We start from the raw sequence: 10,014 nt of genomic DNA, 5'->3' as shown, positions 1-10,014 counted from the left end.
GCAAGTGGTTGCAGTGGAGCATCGGCAGCCAGAGACATAGATGCCTGGGCGCCTTGGAGAGGACACACCCCCGTTCTGGCTGCAGTGGATTGCCACCAGGAGGAGCACCGTTCATCTATGGTTTTATTCTTTTTTTTATTATTTATTTTTTATTGACTCCCAAGACTGTAAATAAATTGAACTCAGATCAGCCCAGGCAGATGGTCATTTATTCTTTCAGCAGCGGAAGTTTGTGCTGGTACCAAAAGAACTGTGTGTGACATATGGTTGTATTGTGTATGGAGCGGCAGCCAATCATATCTTGGAAAAGATAGACCGTATACAGCATAGAGCATTGAGGAAGTGTATTGGTGCAGTGAAAACAACCCCCCACACGCTTTGCTGGTGGAAGCTGGGGAGCTGCCGCTAAGACTTAGAAGGCTCAAGTTGTCTCTTGTATACTGGGTAAAGTTAAAAGGTTCAGGAGAAGAGCAACCAGCTACAGGTGTGCTTGCAGACTGCTGGGAGTACCTGCAAAAACAAATGTAGAGTTTGGGTGGACGGTTGAAAGTGTAGCTGCACAATATGGTCTAAACATGCTTGAGTATAGTCCGGCCTTAGTGTGGGGCAATTTGCCCCCCTGGATCTTTCCGGTACCAGATGTGGATAGTAAGCTCATTGAGAGAAGGAAAGGGTGGAAAGGAACTGACAACGGACCCCTGGCAGAGGAGTATGTGAGGTTGAGATATTACAGCTACTTAAACATATACATCGATGGCTCAAAGGACCCAGTATCTGGACATGTTGGAGCAGGAGTATTCATTCCAGAGTTCAATGTATTCATCTGCAAAAGGATCACAGATAACTTATCAGTTAACTTATTCACAGCGGAAATAGTGGCCATCATACTTGCGCTACAATGGATAGAGGAGATTCAACCTGAGAGAGTTGTCATCTGTTTGGATTCCGCAGCAGCTATGGAGAGTCTTAACGCTAAAACATGTTGAGATGACTTGCTGTTGGAAATTCACTTAATACTGTTTCGCTTACAGAGAGTTGGCCTTGTTGTCGAATTTTGTTGGATCCCCGCACATGTAGGCATTGTGGGTAATGAAAGAGCAGATGAAATTGCAAAGAGAGCATTAAAGCTGTCCAACACTGAATTAATTAAAGTTTCATTTGGAAGAGGGGAGGCAAAATCCTTGATTAGTGCAGCAGTAACAAGAGCGTGGCAAACTAACTGTCATGGTTCTCTGTGTGTGTGTGTGTGTGAGTTTGCAGGTAGGGCTGAGCAGGTTGCCATGGGGACTGAGGGCGGAGTCTGGAGCCACAATTGACACCACCTGCAGTTCATCAGCAGGGTCGTTATCTGGCTCTACTCCCTGCTATTTGGGGTCAAGCAGGAGCTCCAGTCTTTGCCAGATTGTCATTCTTTGCAGCGTGGTAATCAGGCCTCATCCTGTGATTTACCTTGTGCCTTGTTCTCAGGATTACTTATCTTGTCCTCTCTATTCCTCAGCCTAAGACCTTGATCCCTCGGATAACCACAGCACCCAGGATAAGGACTATTCCTCTTACCAAGCCGACTGCCTGCCTGCTCGTCCTGCCTGCAACCAAACTCATTCCACCACCACCAGAAACCATCTCCTGGCTTACTCCTCCACCGTCAGTCTTCCTCTGGAATACAGTAAGCCACTGCCATAGCAGACATAACCCAGCACCCTCTCAGACCCACATTAATCCTCTGTCCTCTCTTAGGAAGAGCTTCCCGGACCTGGACCAAGCCACTAACATTTATTATAAATAAACATTGTTTGCATCTCCCTCCTTGTCTCACTGAGTGTTCTACATTTGGGTCCGCTTCCTTGTACCGCGGTCTCCGACCGTGTCACTAACTGGAGCGCAGATCGCAAAGGGAGACACCTGTATAGCATCCAACAGTCAGTAAAGGTAGAGGTACCTAAGGGCAGGGATAGGAGAGAGGAGGTAGTGTATTCACGGCTCAGGTTAGGACACACGGGTCTGAGGGCAACACTATATTTAATAGGTAAAGCGGAAAAAGATAAATGTGAGGTATGTGGTGTCATAGAAAATGTGCAGCATGTGTTAATGGACTGTAAACGATTTGTAACACAGAGGAATATACTGAAAGACAAGTTGTACATGCTAGGCAGGGGCTGGGATTTGCAGGGAATCTTGGGAATGGGTGACAACGCCAAAGACTGCAATAAGGCATTAATGGGATTTATTAAGAGCACAGGGTTAGTGCATAGATTGTAGTTTGTTTGTTTTTTTTAAATATAGGTTCATATCTATACCACATTAGGCTGTAACCTGAAGAACTAGTCACCCTAAGAATACACACTCTGATACAGTAGGTGGCGGTATGCACCTGAAACGTTGGTTGCGACCCGCCATTAAGAAGAAGACATTCAGGAGGAGGGAGAGGTGGACCGCACAGGCTGCTTCCCCTCACCTTAGAAGGGAGAAGCCATATAGAGCAGACGGCTTCCCCTCAGCTTGGCAGAATTATGGTGGCGTTGCTAGTCTCTGTGTTTACTGTGCTTAAATGGTAGCCTTTTGTGTCGTAGACTATTTCGCGGTTTCAGCAGGGGTAAACCCTGGCTGTTTGTGTTTTCCCTTGTGGGAATAAATTGTAGTCTCGTTTTGGTTGGGCTTTACCTTTGTGTAACACACAGCTTGTTTTGGCTTCGCTTTGAGTTAGTGTTACTTTGTGTTCTGCCTTTTGATTTATCCTTGGTGTTTAAACATTAGAAGACATTGGTTGGATGTGTTCGGCTAGTTTAGCGTATTTGGGTTTTCACCTAGATTATTGGAACTGCTGCACTTTTGGTATTTCGTTAAGTTCGCCGGTTTAAGTGCACCTTTTTATTTATCTTAGTTTGGTTTACCTGGCGGCTTTTGTGTATAGGTTTAATAATAACATTTTGAGTTTTCTTTCAGTAGTTCCTCTAACCCCAACACTGGATTATGTTTGACACCAGAAAGGTATTGCACGAAACCAGAATAAAGAAATCCAGGATAATTAAGCAAGCCCAGCTTGACCTAGCTTGCATGGCCTATCCTGGCTTAATTGATTGCATGTTTGCTGAGCCAGGATGAGAAGGTGCGGCTAGGTTAAGCCAGGTGAAGATAGTTGGGATAAGTGCGTGTGCACGGCATACTGAAGCAGACCTCGCGATTGCTCACAGAATCACCGATGGATAAAAGTCGCTCGTCCTACGTCACTGCCGCTGAACAACAGCTCCTGACGGAGTTCTCTGACGAAGTTAAGGATATTATAAGGAAAAAAGGCAATACCAATGCCATAAGTAAAGAACGCGAGAGAGCCTGGCAGACAATAGCGGACCGGCTCAATGCGTAAGTAGTCAAAAACTGTACAATTAATAAACAGTGCTCCACTGGAACTGTCATAATTAGGCTACAATTAAAGGAGTTACTTTTCAAATCCACTAACTGTTGTATACTTTAAGAGTGACAAGCAGGTGCATGTTACTCAGGAAATGTAGAGTATGATTAGGTGCAAACAATTATCCACAATGTGTCATTTAATCTATTTTCCTCATGTTACCATTTTTTCATCTATTTTATCTTTCTATCCTTCATAAAGGACAAACCTGTCTGGCCATAAAAGGACCTGGCAGCAAGAAAAAATTAAATATAAGAACATTTTGCAGGCTGGTAAGTGACTCCAAAGTAGATAACCGTGAACAAATGAGGTGAATAGATGAGGTGTCTGCAGACATGTTCAATGTCTGTATGATTGTAGCAGTTAAAAAAAGGCCTATAAACTGGCACAGGGGGCGGCCCACCAAGCCAGGATGTGACTCCAGCAGAGGAACTGGCACGCCATTTAAATAAAGGGAGGCCAGTGATGGAGGGGATGCAGGGAGGGACAATAACTGACTCTGTCCCAGCCACAGAAACTATCCGCTATCCGAACAGGTGAAGGGGAGTTGGACCTATATATTCTACATTGCCCTCGTCACGGATTTCTTTGAATACACCTTTGTAACCTCATCCGCTGTGTTTTGTAATTTCAATTAATGCAATAAAACACATATTTATAAAACCTCTGACAGCAATTTGACGAGCAGTCTTCATTAGCATAGCAATATAACACTTGGCCTGAGTAATAATACTGCAACTCGAATCCATATAAAAAGGCTGTTGCGATTACGAACAGATTTCGATTAAATGTACAGTGACTGTTTATGTAATATTTTAATACTGGATGATTAAAATGACGCGCCTTACTTAGGAAGACCATGGACATGCTGTAAAACACATTAATTCCTCACTGGATTGACGTTGGACATGCGGGTGACTCGCTAGGATTAATCTTCCGGCAGTTAGCCTGGTCTGGAGCAGGTTAGCTGCAGCAGATAAATCACTACAGTAACTTGGCCGGGATTAGTTTGAGCTGCTTTCATGCAACCGACTTAGGGCTAAATTCAGCCAGGATAACCAACATATCCCGGCTTAATCGCTTATCTTGGTTTCGTGCAATACCCCTCTGGTTTTAATCTTTGTTTACACTCGCCACAATAAAATCTGCTTGGTTTCACTTCAACGCCTGTCCATAGCATTCCTTTTGTTACTCCCTCCCACAACCCTAGAGTGGGACGTCACCGAAACATAAGTTGCTTCCATTTTAAGATAAATTTTGGTCTTTATTTTTGTCTCTTGAAAAACGTGAGTGTCTGTCTCTCTTTCGCTCTGTGTTCTGCTTTTGCACCTGCTGCAAGGCACAAACCTTTCATACTATAGGAAACTAATTAGTTCTTTAGATAATGTTTTTGTAATGCAGGAAATTACGTTTTAATGTCTTTATTTTCACAATAAAAACTACAGGATTGTAAGTAGTGAAGAGATGTTCCATTTATATAGTTTATTCCACATCAAAAAGAGGTGGGCTGGTCTTAAATATAAAACTCCCACACTGAAAAGTGGTCCCACTCTGGCCCTGGCTGAGGGTAAGCTTCTCTGTTAGACTAGTCTGTATGCTAAACTGTTTCTCAGCAGGCTGCTCTGCTTAAAGACACACATCAAGCTTCAGAGTCTGCAGCAGCCATCCACAGTCAGCTCCAGGTTTCAGGCTTGTTTGGCAGAATTTAAAGAGAGAAACCACTCTTACACACTCAAAATGTGAAGAGTCTGAATAAAGTTAACCCTCAGGTCCTTCAGGGTCCCTCAGGGTCTTTTGCACCTTTTTAACTGTATCGTTGGCTCTTATTTTGGCAGTCCTCATGGTAAGATGATGATATTTGGCAAATATATGAATTTTTAGAGGATCTTATAATTTCAGTGTCAACATAAAAAAAAAAAGAGATTACATTTTTGGTTCATTGATTTTTAAAACCTCTCGTTCTCATTCTTTGATTTACAGAAATATTAACTCCTGTTTATTCCTTTGTAACACTCTGATGTTGCTATTTTTCCATTTTTGTAAAAGGACATTGTAGGAGTCAATTTCCTTGTTTGAATAAATGTATACAACATTCACTAAAGGTCAGTGGAATAAATTATTTCAACTAAACTTATGTGTTCTGTAGATGACAAGGTATGGTATATTAAGACAATAATGTATATGTCTGTGAGTGTGTAGGTGTTGCAAAACACACATTAAAATCTGTGTTGAAATAAATGTTTTGATGAAACCCAAGAAGAAAAAACTATATTGTTGTATTCCCAAGCCATTGAAAAAAAAACAACAACATGAGTTTGATTATCTTAGGTATAGTGACTACAAACTTTGTCACTGAGAGGAGAGCACAGGGGTCTGTCTGACACGCCTAATCCAAAGACAATCCAGAGTCTTTGCTGCAGTTTAAGGGTGTTTATTGTATATAGTTGGACTTATGTTGGATGTTACATGTTACATGTTACCTTATCAGTAAACCTTTTGCGGTAAACTTTTTAGTTCCTTTTTAGTTCCTTGTTTCCTGTCACACCCTAGTGACAGGAAATAGAATAACACATCCTTGCCTCTACATTCCGGCCCCTAATTATTATAACATAATAATTACCGAATAATAAGATCAATATGGAATAATTAATCATAGAATATATGCAAAGAAAAACATAGATCATACAAATATGAGGATAGTCCATTTTCAATGTATTTATAAGAGAAGGTTCTTCACATGTCTCCAAGTGTCTCTAGATCAGAAATTCCTGAACTTAACAGAACATCATCTGTCCCACATAATGTTCAGAGTCAAGTCATGTCAAGAAAAAAAAAGTAATCCATTAGGGATCCTCGCTGGCTGAAGGAGTTGCTATTATCCGCTGCACATCTTCACAGAGCAAAGTTCTCACAGCTTGGCGATGATGTCGCCCCAAACAGATGGACACACATCCTGTACTCCTCCATGGGCTGAGAGAAATCCCCATTTGGCCACCATAGGAACCTCAGGAGGTTACAGTCTTCAGTTGGAACATGCACCTGATGATACATGGCCTCTATATCTGCCATCAAAACAAGCTGGTAAGATCGGGTCCCTGTAGCAGCTGTGCATTCAACGATGTACCCTGGAATGATGCAGCACAATCAAACACCACTCTGATCTTTTCCTTTTTTGGATGATATACACCATGATGTGGAATATACCAAACGTTGCTACTGTTACATGCCAGGTCTTTAATAGGCACCTTTTCAGCATAACCGCAGGAAATGATGTTGTGCATGTAGGAGGTGTAATCTGCATGAAATATGGCATCTCGTTGGAGCCTTCTTTTCAGACTCAAGGCACATTGCTCTGCCAACTTGCGGTTATCAGGCATGCATATGTTTCCTTTCTTTAAAGGCAAACCAATGGTGTAGTGACCATCCACCAGCTCAATAGAGTTTTTCACCTTTTCCATAAACTGGCAATCTTCTCTTGACAGACCCAGTTGTTCTTCATTGCTGCATTCAGGGAAGTCTAGATGGAACTGCTGCTTCCAAAGTTCATCCAATGTCACCACAGAGATGCGGTTAGCAGTGATGCTAGGTTGCTTCAAGTCTGCATCACCAGACATTTGTCCATTTACAGTCCATCCCAACAATGTCTGAACAGCGTATGGTCCTCCATCTTCACTTGGAATCACATTTATTGGTTCTAGTGCTCTTGGTGCGTTCAAGTCGATCAAAAGCTCGACATCTGCATCGATTTCAGGTAGGTGCACCCCTCGCAAATATGGCCACCTGACCAAATCCTTCTCTCGTAGTATGTTGCTCCTCCACACAGGCATTTTCTTCTGTGTAAAGACATCTGGCAAGTCACAATAGACGTCACTTTCCAGGCCAGCTACCTCCAGGTCTGATACAACGCAACTTCCCACAAGCTTTTCCTGACCCATAGTACGTAGAAGAATTTTAGTTCCTCTTCCTGATACGTTCAGCTTGTTCATGAGACTTGATGTACAAAAGGAGCCAGAACTGCCTTGGTCCAGAAAGGCATAAGTTTCCACAGTTTTATCACCCTTTTTAGATTTAACCTTGACTGGTACAATGGAGAGCTTGCAGTCATGATCACCGGCCCCAGTGAGTCCACTGCTTTGCACCGCCATCACTGAGGTGCTCACTGCTGAGTTTGTATCCGTCACACCTGCTTGAATTTCATTTTGATCCTTATTCTTTGGGTGAATGTGAAGCATGCTAGGATGTCTTGCTCCACATGTTTTACATGACAGTCTCCTCCTGCAGTCCTTACTTATGTGCCCTATGCACAGACAGCCAAAGCAGACTCCATGTTCTCTCAGAAAAGCGATCTTTTCATTATGTGTTTTCTTTCCCAATAGAAAACACAACTCTAATGCATGTTCACCCTTGCAGTATAAGCAGGTCCCTTTGTTCTGTGGCACTCCTTTTTTAAAATGGGCCTTTCCATTAACTGCTGCTACTGTGGTTGCAAAACTACTTCTTTGGTTTCGTGTGCAATGCTGGTAGTTATCTGTCCTGCCATCTTTGATTTGCATTGTCTTTGAAGTGTCCTGTATATTACCAAATATAGGGTCTGCTACAATTTTTACTTGGCGCTCAATGAAATTCACAATGTCAGAGAAATTAGCTCTACGGTGACGGGTCTCTTGAATATCACAGGCTACTGATCTCCATTTGTCTCTTAGCTTGTACGGTAATTTCTTGATCACCATCAGCATGTTCACAGGCATGTTAAGCTCAGACATGTACTTTATGTCATCCATCGCATTACAACATCCTCTTAAGAAGAGACCATAAGCTTGGAGAGACTTGACATTCTCTGCTTTCACCATAGGCCATGAGATTACTTTGTCCAAATAAGCTGAAGCAATCTTTTGTTCATTCCCAAAATGTTGTTGTAACAATGCCTTTGCCTTTTGATATCCTCTGTCTGCAGGCATTTGTTGACAGCTTCGAACAAGTTCTTGTGGTTCTCCCCTTGTGTATTGAGCCAAAAAATGCAGACAATCTCCATAATCCTCTGTCCTTCCTTTGACATTGTGCTCAAAGGCTCACATACAGGCATGATAGTGAAGAGGATCTCCATTAAACATCTGGATTTCCCGTTTTGGCAAATTAGAAATGTTATGTTGTTGTGCTAGAAGAGTGGAGATTTCATTTTGCCTTGCAGTTATAGATAGCAAGTTGTTACTGTCATTTATGACTGGCACCTGAGTATGTGTAGGATCTGCAGCTTGAGAAAAAATTGAAACATCATTCATTATATTAGGAGCCGTCAGGGGCCCAGATGGTCTGTGCTGAGCCAATTGAGATCCAGCGTTCCCTTCTTTTGGCTTTGTTAGATGAGACTTGAGTTCAGTATGACCGTCGTGCACTCCATGATCACCAGGCATAAATGGATCAACCTCGGGATTAAGAGCAGCATGACCCCCTCTGGCCATGTAGGATTCCATGCCATCTGATTTGTTATTTCTGCTGCTTTTCACACTGCTTCCTGAGAGTCTTAGAACATCCATCTTAGCCTGAGCAGCTGCTATCTCCACTTCAAGCTCAAAACTCTCTTTCCTTTTCTTTATTTCCTCCTCTTGATGATCCAGCTCTTGTTTTTGTTTGAGTAATTTCTGTAAAGCAAGAAGAGCAGCTATTTCAGCCTCTGCTTTGACACGTGAAGATGAAACAGAAGAGGTTGAACTTCTTGCAGTCCTTGTTTCTGATCCATGTTTCCTGCTTCCAACATTTGAAATGCTGTCATTTGGTTGAATATCATCTTGTACCAAGTTTTTCACTTTTTCAGACAAGTCATCCTGTCCCACATCTGATGGCATCTTATCAACCTCAGACTTGGTCAGTGGCAAGCTTGAAGGGTTTTTACATTCCTTGTCATTTTGTAGTGTTTCCACAGTGATCCGCTCATATTGAAACCCAGCAAACAGAAGTATGCATCACAAACTCAGAGAGCAATTGTACACATCCAGTTCAGCATCATCAATCCACTTTCAGCTTTGGCACAAATCTGCCTCCATACATGAACAATCCAATACTGTGTCAAAGACCAAAATCCAAACTTTAATTCATGCTTGAGCATCAGCAGTAACTGCATGAAACATCCAACTTCCTCTTCTAATGCGCACAAACAATTGATCCACTTTTCCAAAGATTCATTCAGTCTTGAGCAATATGGCAAGAATGACATCAACAACAGCCACGGCAGCTAATTGCATCCAATATGCAGCAGTAATCAGCATCAACTGTGTCCAGGCAAGTATCAACTTCACAGTGTGAGTAAACTGAGTCCAACATACCACAGATTGAGCTGTGCTCCATCATTTCTTTCTCATTTACTCACGGTCGGCATCCAAAGTGGCTGAGTGGTCCATTGTCTTACATGCACATCTCCGGCAAAGCATCAGAAGCATTGGATCTTAAGCCATTTCTGTTGACAATATATAGTGACTACAAACTTTGTCACTGAGAGGAGAGCACAGGGGTCTGTCTGACACGCCTAACCCAAAGACAATCCAGAGTCTTTGCTGCAGTTTAAGGATGTTTATTGTATATAGTTGGACTTATCAGATGTTACATGTTAC

Source organism: Melanotaenia boesemani, chromosome 9, assembly GCF_017639745.1.
Source record: "Melanotaenia boesemani isolate fMelBoe1 chromosome 9, fMelBoe1.pri, whole genome shotgun sequence".
Taxonomy (NCBI): domain Eukaryota; kingdom Metazoa; phylum Chordata; class Actinopteri; order Atheriniformes; family Melanotaeniidae; genus Melanotaenia; species Melanotaenia boesemani.
This window is presented reverse-complemented; position numbering follows the sequence as displayed.